Source organism: Salmo salar, chromosome ssa09, assembly GCF_905237065.1.
Source record: "Salmo salar chromosome ssa09, Ssal_v3.1, whole genome shotgun sequence".
Lineage (NCBI taxonomy): Eukaryota > Metazoa > Chordata > Actinopteri > Salmoniformes > Salmonidae > Salmo > Salmo salar.
Genome location: NC_059450.1, coordinates 9,980,297 through 9,992,387, shown reverse-complemented (window position 1 = coordinate 9,992,387; position 12,091 = coordinate 9,980,297). Strand labels below are relative to the sequence as shown.

At 38.7% G+C, this 12,091-nt stretch overlaps 1 long non-coding RNA gene across 1 annotated transcript; it reads right to left on the bottom strand.

Annotated features, from left to right (window-relative positions):
• Positions 1-10,253: 10,253 nt before the first annotated feature.
• LOC123744589 (uncharacterized) lies at positions 10,254-11,669 on the bottom strand. Its single transcript, XR_006770921.1, has 3 exons — positions 11,456-11,669; positions 11,294-11,350; positions 10,254-10,963 (listed from the first exon to the last, which is right to left on the bottom strand). It is a non-coding gene; the product is annotated as an uncharacterized lncRNA (long non-coding RNA).
• Positions 11,670-12,091: the final 422 nt, after the last annotated feature.

The window sequence follows — 12,091 nt, the reverse complement described above, 5'->3', positions numbered from 1 at the left end:
CAGGAATCAGGAGAATAGAATTATGGTCAGATTGGCCAAATGGAGGGCGAGGGAGAGCTTTGTATGCATCTCTGTGTGTGGAGTATAGGTGATCCAGAGTTTTTTTCTCTCTGGTTGCACATTTAACATGTTGATAGAAATGAGGTAAAACGGATTTAAATTTCACTGCATTAAAGTCCACGGCAACTAGGAGCGCCACCTCTGTGTGAGCGTTTTCTTGTTTGCTTATGGCGGAATACAGCTCATTCGATGCTATCTTGGTGCCAGCCTCTGACTCTGGTGGTCTGTAAACAGCTACAAAGAATATAGACGAAAACTCTCTCGGTAGGTAATGTGGTCTGCAGCTTATCATGAGAAACTCTACCTCAGGCGAGCAATGGCTCGAGACTTCCTTAGATATCGTGCACAGCTGTTGTTTGCAAAAATACATAGACCGCCGCCCCTTGTCTTACCAGACGCCGCTGTTCTGTTTTGTTCCATGACTGTGAAGCACAAGATGTTACAGTTTTCAAAGTCAAGTTGGTAGTTTAATCTTCCCAATACCTCATCCATTTTATTGTCCAAAGATTGCATGTGTGCGTCCGGCCTCTCTTTCTCGGCCTCCTCTTCACACAGATCACTGGGGTCGGTGCCTGTTCCCGAGGGAGCCGTATATCATCCGCCTTGGGCTTGTCAGAGTCGTGAACGAAGGAAAAGGATTCTGCTAGTCCGTGGTGACTAATCGCAGTCCTGATGTCTGGAAGTTATTTTCGGTCATATGAGACGGTAGCGGCAACATGATGTACAAAAATAGTAAAAAAAATAAGTTACAAACAACGCAGATATCCTGTTGGGGCTAGGGGGCAGTATTGAGAATTTTGAAAAAAATATGTGCCCATTTTTAACTGCCTCCTACACCAACTCAGAAGCTAGAATATGCATATTATTGTTCGGGTTTCGATAGAAAACACTCTGAATTTTCTAAAACTGTTTGAATGGTGTCTTTAAGTATAACAGAACTCATATGGCAGTCAAAACCCTGAGACAAATTCTGACAGGAAGTGGATACCTGATGTGTTGAATTACCTTTAAGCCTATGCCATTGAAACACACAGGGGCTTATTAATATTTGAGCACTTCCTATGGCTTCCACTAGATGTCACCAGTCTTTACAAAGTGTTTTAAGTCTTATACTGCGAGATCTGACCGAACCAGAGCCTTGGAACGGTGGTGGCCGATTAGACTCTGGCGCGCGAGTTCATGTTGGGTACTCTCGTTCCAATACGTTTTAAAAGAGAATGCAATGGTCCGCCTTGAATATTATTCATGTTCTGGTTAAAAAAGGCACTAATGATTTATGCTATACAACGTTTGACATGTTTGAACGAACGTAAATATTTTTTTCCCCCTCGTTTATGAAGACAAGTCCGGCGGGCATAGATCATGTGCTAACAACACAGAGCTTTTTGGACATAAATTATGAGCTTTTTCGAACAAAACTACATTTGTTATGGACCTGGGATTCCTGGAAGTGACATCTGAAGAGAATCAAAGGTAATGGATTATTTACATAGTATTTTCGATTTTAGATCTCTCCAACATGGCGGTTAGTCTGTATCGCAAAGCGTATTTTTCTGGGCGCAGTGCTCAGATTATTGCAAAGTGTGATTTCCCAGTAAGGTTATTTTTAAATCTGGCAATCCGGTTGCGTTCAAGAGATGTAAATCTATAATTCTTTGAATGACAATATAATATTTTACCAATGTTTTCGAATAGTCATTATTTAATTTGTTGTGCTGATTGACTGGCGGTTATTGGAGGGAAACGATTTCCTCAACATCAATGCCATAGTAAAACGCTGTTTTTGGATATAAATATGAACTTGATAGAACAAAAAATGCATGTATTGTCTAACATAATGTCCTAGGAGTGTCATCTGAGGAAGATTGTCAAAGGTTAGTGCATAATTTTAGCTGGTTTTCTGCTTTTGGTGACGCCTGTCTTTGAATTGACAAAACATTACACACAGCTATTGTCAAAGTACTCTCCTAACATAATCTAACTTTATGCTTTTGCCGTAAAGCCTTTTTGAAATCGGACAACGTGGTTAGATTAAGGAGATGTTTATCTTTCAAAGGGTGTAAGATAGTTGTATGTTTGAGAAATTTGAATTATGACATTTAATTGTTTTCAAATTTGGCGCTCTTGATATTTCACCTGTTGTTGAAAGGGTGTACCAGGGGTGGGACCCTTGCGTCCCACATAGCCCATAGAGGTTAACATATCTTCAATAAAATTCCAACCGGACCTATCCGTTCTCTTTAGGAATGAATATGAACTCAGCTCGATCCCAAGTCTCTGCGCGTGACTGAACCCATGCCTTATAATGGGACACCTACTTCCTTGGGCTGTTATTCCCTTCAAATTCACCATAGAATCCTCAAACAAGATTCTAAAGACTGTTGACATCTAGTGGAAGCCTTAGGAAGTGCAACATGACCCCTTTAACACTACAAATTGAATAGACAATGGTTTGAAAAACTACAACCCTCAGATTTCCCACTTCCTGGTTGGATTTTTCTCAGGTATTTGCCTGCCATATGAGTTCTGTTATACTCACAGACATCATTCAAACAGTTTTAGAAACTTCAGAGTGTTTTCTATCCACATCTACTAATAATATACATATCCTACCTCCTGGGCCCGAGTAGCAGGCACTTTAATTTGGGTATGTTTTTCATCCGGCCGTGAAAACACTGCCCCCTATCCCTAAGAGGTTTTAAGAATGACCAAGGCAATTTTATGCCCAATAACTTTTGATAAGTCAAATCCAGTACTGAAGTTCACTTCATTACATGATATATCGTCCTCATCCAAAGTGTCGGCAGGAACCCTGTCAAAAGATTATTTGCCAGAATTAGCAAGGGTCTTTGTTTATACAACGCCATGTTTAGAGTAATTCACTGCATTGGCATATTTTCTATATTTATGAATTTTGAAATTCACGTAAATGTTGGTTTTGTATGAGCAATCCTGAAACATACAAGTTAAATTATGGGAGTTCAGGTGATCACCAATGTGCTGAAAATATTCCCTTTCTGTAGAAATTTGATTATGACCACAGAATAACCTGTGTCCCTGCATATTGACTTGGTATCGGTCCCCCCTGTACATACCTTCATTATTATAATTTTTTTCTTTAGTTTATTTAGTATGTACAGATGTTTAAGATAGCCCGAAGTTGATAGAATGAGGGCTCAACCGTATAACTGTGTTCGGTTACAGTTCACACTATAATGTGCTCCTTCCTGCAAGGTTCCACACAGCTGACTTCCTGCAGATAGTAAACCCACAGGATGTCTCACATGCTGTTGTCACACCTAAACTGATCTTAGCTATGCACCTTAGCTATGCACCTTATCAGGTTGGAAAAAACTCTAGCATATAAAAGACTATTCTTTAAGCAGTAAGTCACGGGATAGCATGACTGATTATGTAATTTTCCACAACATTACCTCCCTTTTGAGACTAAGTCTCAACCTAATAGAAAATTACTTCCAAGCATATTCATTAACCTGTTGGGTCTAGGGGGCAGCATTTGCACGTCTGGATAAAAAAAATGTACCCGATTTAATCTGGTTACTAATCCTACCCAGTAACTAGAATATGCATATACTTATTATATATGGATAGAAAACACTCTAAAGTTTCCAAAACTGTTTGAATGGTGTCTGTGAGTATAACAGAACTCATTTGGCAGGCAAAACCCTGAGACATTTTCTGACAGGAAGTGGATACCTGATGTGTTGTATTGACTTTAAACCTATCCCATTGAAAAACACAGGGGTTTAGGAATATTTTGGCACTTCCTATTGCTTCCACTAGATGTCACCAGCCTTTACAAAGTGTTTTGAGTCTTCTGGAGGGAGATCTGACCGAACAAGAGCCATGGAACGATGATGTCCCATTAGACACCTGGCGCGCTAGTTCATGTTGGGTACCCTCGTTCCAATACGTTATAAAAGAGTATGCATTCGTCCACCTTGAATATTATTCATGTTCTGGTTAAAAAAGGCCCTAATGATTTATGCTATACAACGTTTGACATGTTTGAACGAACGGAAATATATTTTTTCCCCTCGTTCATGACGAGAAGTCCGGCTGGCTTACATCATGTGCTAACGAGACGGAGATTTTTGGACATAAATGATGAGCTTTTTTGAACAAAACTACATTCGTTATGGACCTGTGATACCTGGAAGTGACATCTGATGAAGAGAATCAAAGGTAATGGATTATTTACATAGTATTTTCGATTTTAGATCTCCCCAACATGACATCTAGTCTGTATCGCAACGCGTATTTTTCTGGGCGCAGTGCTCAGATTATTGCAAAGTGTGATTTCCCAGTAAGGTTATTTTTAAATCTGGCAAGTTGATTGCGTTCAAGAGATGTAAATCTATAATTCTTTAAATGACAATATAATATTTTACCAATGTTTTCTAATTTTAATTATTTAATTTGTTACGCTGACTTGACTGCCGGTTATTGGAGGGAAACGATTTCCTCAACATCAATGCCATAGTAAAACGCTGTTTTTGGATATAAATATGAACTTGATAGAACTAAAAATGCATGCATTGTCTAACATAATGTCCTAGGAGTGTCATCTGATGGAGATTGTAAAAGGTTAGTGCATCATTTTAGCTGGTTTTATGGTTTTGGTGACCCTGTCTTTGACTTGACAAAACATTACACACAACTCTTGTAAATGTACTGTCCTAACATACTGTAAATTTATGCTTTCGCCGTAAAACCTTTTTGAAATCGTAAAACGTGGTTAGATTAAGGAGATGTTTATCTTTCAAATGGTGTAAAATAGTTGTATTTTTGAAAAATTTGAATTTTGACATTTATTTGGATTCAAATTTGCCGCTCTTGAAATGCACCTGCTGTTGATGGAGTGCACCACGGGTGGCACGCTAGCGTCCCACCTAGCCCCAAGAGGTTAACCTTTTACATCTAGACGTTCCGCTAGCGGAACACCTGCTCCAATATCCAATGATAGGCGTGGCGCGAATTACAAATTCCTCAAAAATACAAAAACTTCAATTTTTCAAACATATGACTATTTCACAGCATTTTAAAGATAAGACTCTCCTTTATCTAACCACACTGTCCGATTTCAAAAAGGCTTTACAACGAAAGCAAAACATTAGATTATGTCAGCAGAGTACCAAGCCAGAAATAATCAGACACCCATTTTTCAAGCTAGCATATAATGTCACAAAAACCCAGAAGACAGCTAAATGCAGCACTAACCTTTGATGATCTTCATCAGATGACAACCCTAGGACATTATGTTATACAATACATACATGTTTTGTTCAATCAAGTTCATATTTATATCAAAAAACAGCTTTTTACATTAGCATGTGACGTTCAGAACTAGCAAACTTCCGGCGAATTCACTAAGAATTTACTAAATTACTCACGATAAACGTTCACAAAAAGCATAACAATTATTTTAAGAATTATAAATACAGAACTCCTCTATGCCCTCGATATGTCCGATTTTAAAATAGCTTTTTGGTGAAAGCACATTTTGCAATATTCTAAGTACATAGCCCAGGCATCACGGGCTAGCTATTTAGACACCCGGCAAGTTTAGCACTCACCAATATCAGGTTTACTATTATAAAAGTTTGATTACCTTTTGTTGTCTTCGTCAGAATGCACTCCCAGGACTGCTACTTCAATAACAAATGTTGGTTTGGTCCAAAATAATCCATCGTTATATCCGAATAGCGGCGTTTTGTTCGTGCGTCCCAGACACTATCTGAAATGGTAAATCAGGGTCGTGCGCATGGCGCAATTCGTGACAAAAAAAATCAAAATATTCCATTACCGTACTTCGAAGCATGTCAACCACTGTTTAAAATCCATTTTTATGCCATTTTTCTCGTAAAAAAGCGATAATATTCCAACCGGGAATCTCCTTTTAGCTAAACAGAGGAAAGTAAACAAAGCTTTCGGTCGACGCGGGCACGAGCCTGAGTCTCACAGTACTGTAACCAGCCACTACCCAAACGCGCTACTTTTTTTCAGCCAGAGCCTGCAAAGCCACGATTCAGCTTTTTACCGCCTTCTGAGACCCTATGGCAGCCGTAGGAAGTGTCACGGGACAGCTAAGATCCTCACTCTTCAATAAACAGAGACAAGAAGAACGACACCTTGTCAGACAGGCCACTTCCTGCCTGAAACCTTGTCAGGTTTTTGCCTGCCAAATGAGTTCTTTTATACTCACAGACACCATTCAAACAGTTTTAGAAACTTTAGGGTGTTTTCTATCCATATGTAATAAGTATATGCATATTCTAGTTACTGGGTAGGAGTGGTAACCAGATTAAATCGGGTACGTTTTTTATCCAGCCGTGAAAATACTGCCCCCTAGCCATAACAGGTTAAACAAGCATTAAATTAAATTATCAAAATAGAGTCGCACACTCCAAATATAAACTCCCAGTAATTTATTGGGCATTTACCAACGTTTTGGCATCACTGTGCCTACTTCGGGGTAATTATTCATTAAACAAGCATTAACATGAGGAAAAAGAGGGAAAAAGAGAGACTTTCTTACACTTAGTACATTACAATTGTAAATTAACTCTGTTGTCATTGAGTTTCAAACCTTCACATGGTGGGATTCATTCTCAGAAGGGGGAAAGGACATATGAATTAGGAGGTCACTAAGAGGTTAAGTTAGAAAACATTTTTCTTGTATCTAGTGCAGATGTTGATGAGCTCCTCCAGGTAGTTTCAGTATTTGATCAGTTCTGTATCTCTGCCTATTGCACAGAATACTATAACCCAAATATTACAGGAACTCAGTTGCCAAGTTTACAAATCAGTTATTGAAGTGCTAGCCAATGCACTCTGCAAGTCAAACCCCATTCAAGTAGCAATAGGAGACAGAGGTACACTTTCTACTGCTTGGAAATGAAAAGGGGTACTATTAGAGCCACTTCAGTGTAGAACCAGTAGAATATGTACTTGATAAAAAAATTATGTGAAGTCCTTGCAGCAAATTCGTAATTGTCAGAATATTCTACATCAGGCTGGCAATTCCATTGCCATAGACAAACAGACAGAGAGTAATGTGTATGTATACAAATCCCTCTGTGATGGTGTTTTTTTAAATAAAATTGTGCCGGAGCAGAAGGCAGACATTTTACATGCCCCCAACCGATTGTGTTTTATTGTTAGTTTAAAAACAACCTAAAGATTGATTCTATACATCGTTTGACATGTTTCTACAAACTGTAGTATAACTTTTTTGACTTTTCGTCTGGACTAAGTAAGAACGCGCATTGTGGATTTGGATAGTGAACCTAACGCGCGAACAAAATGGATGTATTTGGACATAAAGATAAACTTTATCGAACATTTATTGTGGAGCTGGGATTCCTGGGAGTGCATTCTGATGAAGATAATCAAAGGTAAGTGAATATTTATAATGTCATTTCTTAGTTTTATTGACTCCAAGATGGCGGGTTTCTGTTTGCTTGTTGTTGGTGTCTTCTGGGCTGTACTCAGATTATTGCAAATTGTGCTTTCGCCGTGAACCTTTTTCGAAATCTGACAAAGTGGTTGCATTTAGGAGAAGTGTATCTATAATTCTGGGCATAACACTTGTATATTGATCTAAGTTTATGATGAGTATTTCTGTAATATGTGTGCTCATTGTGCTCATTCACCGGTAGGTTTGGAGGGAATACATTTCTGAACATTACGCGCCAATGTTAAATGGGGTTTTTGGATATAAATATGAACTTTATCGAGCGAAACATACATGTATTGTGTAACATGACGTTCTATGAGTGCCATCTGATGAAGATCATCAAAGGTTAGTGCTTAATTTAGCTGTATTTCTGTTTTTTGTGACGTCTCTCCTTGCTAGGAAAATGGCTGTGTGGCTTTTCTTGTTTAGGTGGTGTCTTAACATAATCTAATGTTTTGCTTTCGCCGTAAAGCCTTTTTGAAATCGGACAATGTGGTTAGATTAAGGAGAATCTTATCTTTAAAATGGTGTATAATACTTGTATGTGTGAGAAATTTTAATTCTGAGATTTTTGCTGTTTTGAATTTGGCGCTCTGCTAGTTCACTGGCTGTTGTCAAATCGATCCCGCTATCGGGATCCGCCTGTTAACTTCACTAGGGTAGGGGGTAGCATTCAAAATTTTGGATGAAAAGCGTGCCCATAGTAAACTGCCTGCTACTCAGGCCCAGAAGCTAGGATATGCATATAATTTGGATAGAAAACACTAAAGTTTCCAAAACTGTTAAAATAATGTCTGTGAGTATAACAGAACTGATATGGCAGGCGAAAACACAAGGAAAATCCATCCAGGAAGAACTATTATTTTGAAAGGCTGTTTTTCCATTGAAAGCCTATCCACCATACAAATACTTAGGACTCAGTTCACGATCTCTATGGCTTCTTCTACATGTGGCCAGTCTTTAGACATTGTTTCAGGCTTTTACTCTGAAAAATGAGGGAGATACAGCACTTTCAATGAGTGGACAGTGGACATTTCCATACATGAGTCAAGCACGCGCACCTTTCTGGTTTCTCCTTTTCTATTGACGAAGCTTTTGTCCGGTTGAAATATTATTGATTATTTATGACAAAAACAACATGAGGATTGATTTTAAACATCGTTTGACATGTTTCTACAAACTTTTATTGTACTTTTTTGATTTTTTGTCTGTCTGTTGTGACAGCGCTTTGTTCCAATGGATTGCTGAACAAAACGCACCAACAAAACTGAGGTTTTTGGACATAGAGGGATATTATCGAACAAAACGAACATTTATTGTGTAACATGGAGTCTTCGGAGTGTAACCCGTGTGGCTCAGTTGGTAGAGCATGGTGTTCGCAATGCAAGGGTTGTGGGTTTGATTCCCATGGGGGACCAGTACGGAAAAAATGTATGAAATGAATGCATTCACTACTGTACGTCGCTCTGGATAAGAGCGTCTGCTAAATGACTAAAATGTAAATGTAATATGAAGATCATCAAAGGTAAGTGATAGATTTTATCACTATTTCTGACTTTTGTTACTCCTCTTCTTGGCTGCTAACTGTTTGTAATGATTTGTTTGCTGGGCGCTGTTCTCAGATAATCGCATGGTTTGCTTTCGCAAAGCTTTTTTGAAATCTGACACAGTGGTTGGATTAACAAAATGTTTATCTTTAAGCTGGTGTATAACATTTCTATCTTTTATGTATGTTTATTATGAGAATTTCTGTTTTGTTGAGTTTCACGCTCTGCAATTTCACCAGATGTTGTTTGAGACAGTGGATTATTGAACAAAACGGTCGCCTAGGATAGGGGGCGCTACAGCGATTTAAAAAAAAAATACGTGCCCATTTTAAACGGCCTCCTACTCAAACTCAGAAGCTAGGATATGCATATAATTAATAGTTGTGGATAGAGATCCTCAGTTTTCAATAAAGAGAGTGTAGAAGGCCAAGAAATGGTCAGAGGGCACTTCCTGTAAGGAATCTTCTAAGGTTTTGGCCTGCCAAATGAGTTCTGTTATACTCACAGACACCATTCAAACAGTTTTAGAAACTTCAGAGTGTTTTCTATTCAATTCTAATATAATACTATACTATGCATATTACATTTTCTGGGCCAGAGTAGTAACCTGTTTAAATTGGGTACGTTTTTCATCCGGCCGTGAAAATACTGCCCCCTAGCCCCTAGAGGTTTTAAACCCATGTATAACACTTGTATGTTTCATTAATTTTTATAATGAGTATTTCTGTTTTTGAATTTGGCGCTCTGCAATTTCCCTGGATGTTGGCCAGCGTCCCACACCCCCTAGTGGGGTTAATCTGCACAGACAAACAAATTGTCACGTCCTGATCTGTTTCACCTGTTCCTTTGATTGTCTCCACCCCCTCCAGGTGTCGCTTATTTTCCCCAGTGTATTTATCCCTGTGTTTCCTGTCTCTCTGTGCCAGTTCGTCTTGTGCGTTTAGTCAAGTCAACCAGCGTGTTTTTCTCGTACTCCTTTTTTGCTATTCTCCTTTTTCTAGTCCTCCTGGTTTTGACCCTTGTCTGTTTTTGGACTCTGTACCCGCCTGCCTGACCAATCTGCCTGCCTTGACCACGAGCCAGTCTGCCACTCTGTACCTCCTGGACTCTGGTCTGGTTTTGACCCTTTTGCCTGTCCACAACCATTCTCTTGCCTACCCCTTTGCATAATTAAACATCGTATGACTCCAACCATCTGCCTCCTGTGTATGCATCTGGGTCTCACCTTGTGCCTTGATACAAATAGCCTTTTATACTATGCTCTGCCCCTGTTTCCACACATCTGCTAAACTGCCACGTAGACAAAAGAGGTTGTACTTTTTCTACAAAAGCAGAGACCCGACAATGTTTGTTAATGTTTCAATTCTAAACCATTCTTGGTAATGGTTGATTGCTCCATTTTTACAAATCTTATAATAAAGTTGTTTTGAACAATAGTCTCTTTCCTTTTGGTTAGAATTCCCCCACACTAGCTAGCCAACTATGGCTAACTTACAATCAGGTCAAACAGTGCAGCCAAAATAACAGTAGCTGCATTTGCGTTTCTTTATGCTGTTTGCTAGTGACGTTTATTTGGATACATCCATAACAATGAGCTAAGGATGCACGATTTTGCCTGGTGTACAAAATGTACTCTTTTGTCAGGACACTATTGGTAAGGGGAGCTATCCAACAACAAATCTAACACAATCACTTCCAACCAAAGCTGGAAAGACTGCAAACTAGCTGCACTTAATTTCTTCTTACCTGTTTTCTATTGTTAGTTATTTGTATATATCTATGAAATGATGCTGATTCATGATTTGAATGGCTGGGAAACGCCTGTCTGCCTGTCTGTCTCGTTCTGACTCCCGACACGTGCATTACTGTGGGACATCTGGAGATCAAATTTGAATATTGAAACAATGTTGCAAATGTCAGAGAGACAGACAGCAAGGTTTAAACAAATCTCTGCTGTTGAAAACTAACTGTTAGTCTAAAAGAAATGCGAGATAATGTTTAGACACTTTTTATAGTAGAGATCAAGTTTATAAAGTACCTGGCTGGGCTGATGAGGCAGTCAGATGGAACAGAGTAAATAGGCATTTTAACTTCATATATTTAGCCGGTGGTAACTTGTGGAATAGACACCGGCTGGAATGTGGTTTTAACCAATCAGCATTCAGATTTAGACCCACCCGTTGTATAATATATTATAATGACTTACGGACAGCAGTGAAAGGAACAGGTCCAATCTTCCAACAGGTGTTGTGTGAATTCAAACCTGGGGAGAAAATGCAAAGCACTTTTCAATGTTGAGAACAAAAAAAGTCTATGATGCACAGATGTGATCAACACTGTTTTTAAAAAAGCTCACTAGCTAACTAACGTTGGACGTGGTTGATGTTGAAGTTGTGCTAGCCCATTTGAATGCTCTGATGTGGCATTGCATGATTTTGTGTCTCAACTTACCGTGCATTGACTTCAGAATGTGGTCTATGACGTCATGACATCGATCTGGCATCATGACATCATAGATTCGTAGTTGCAAGCATGATGACAAACCCAATTTGTATGCTTTCATTGAATGATGAATAATGGGTTGAGGGAGGAGTTAAGTTTTTTTAAATTAAGCTAATCCACAAGAAATAGGTTGAACCACTAGTGCAGAGTGCAAAATAAAACGAATTGAAAAAAAACACTTAAATTGAGAATCCACTCATTTTCACTTTTACAGTGTAGTTCATTTTGAAAAATAGTTCAACAATTAAAACAAGTTTATACACTTCACTTCAAAGAATCAACACTTCATCACCTCAAAATGTACAAATAAGATAACTTGTATGTAAAGATAAGACAGACATCTTAGTCTAAACAACAATAGATCATTGAGTAGTAACATGTAGGCTAATATTACTAAAGCATAAATTCAGGTAAAAATATTATAATACATACCAGCGGTGGCCAACCTTGCTCCACTGATCCCTGATCAACTGGGTGAGCAGACTTCTATTCCATCCCAGGT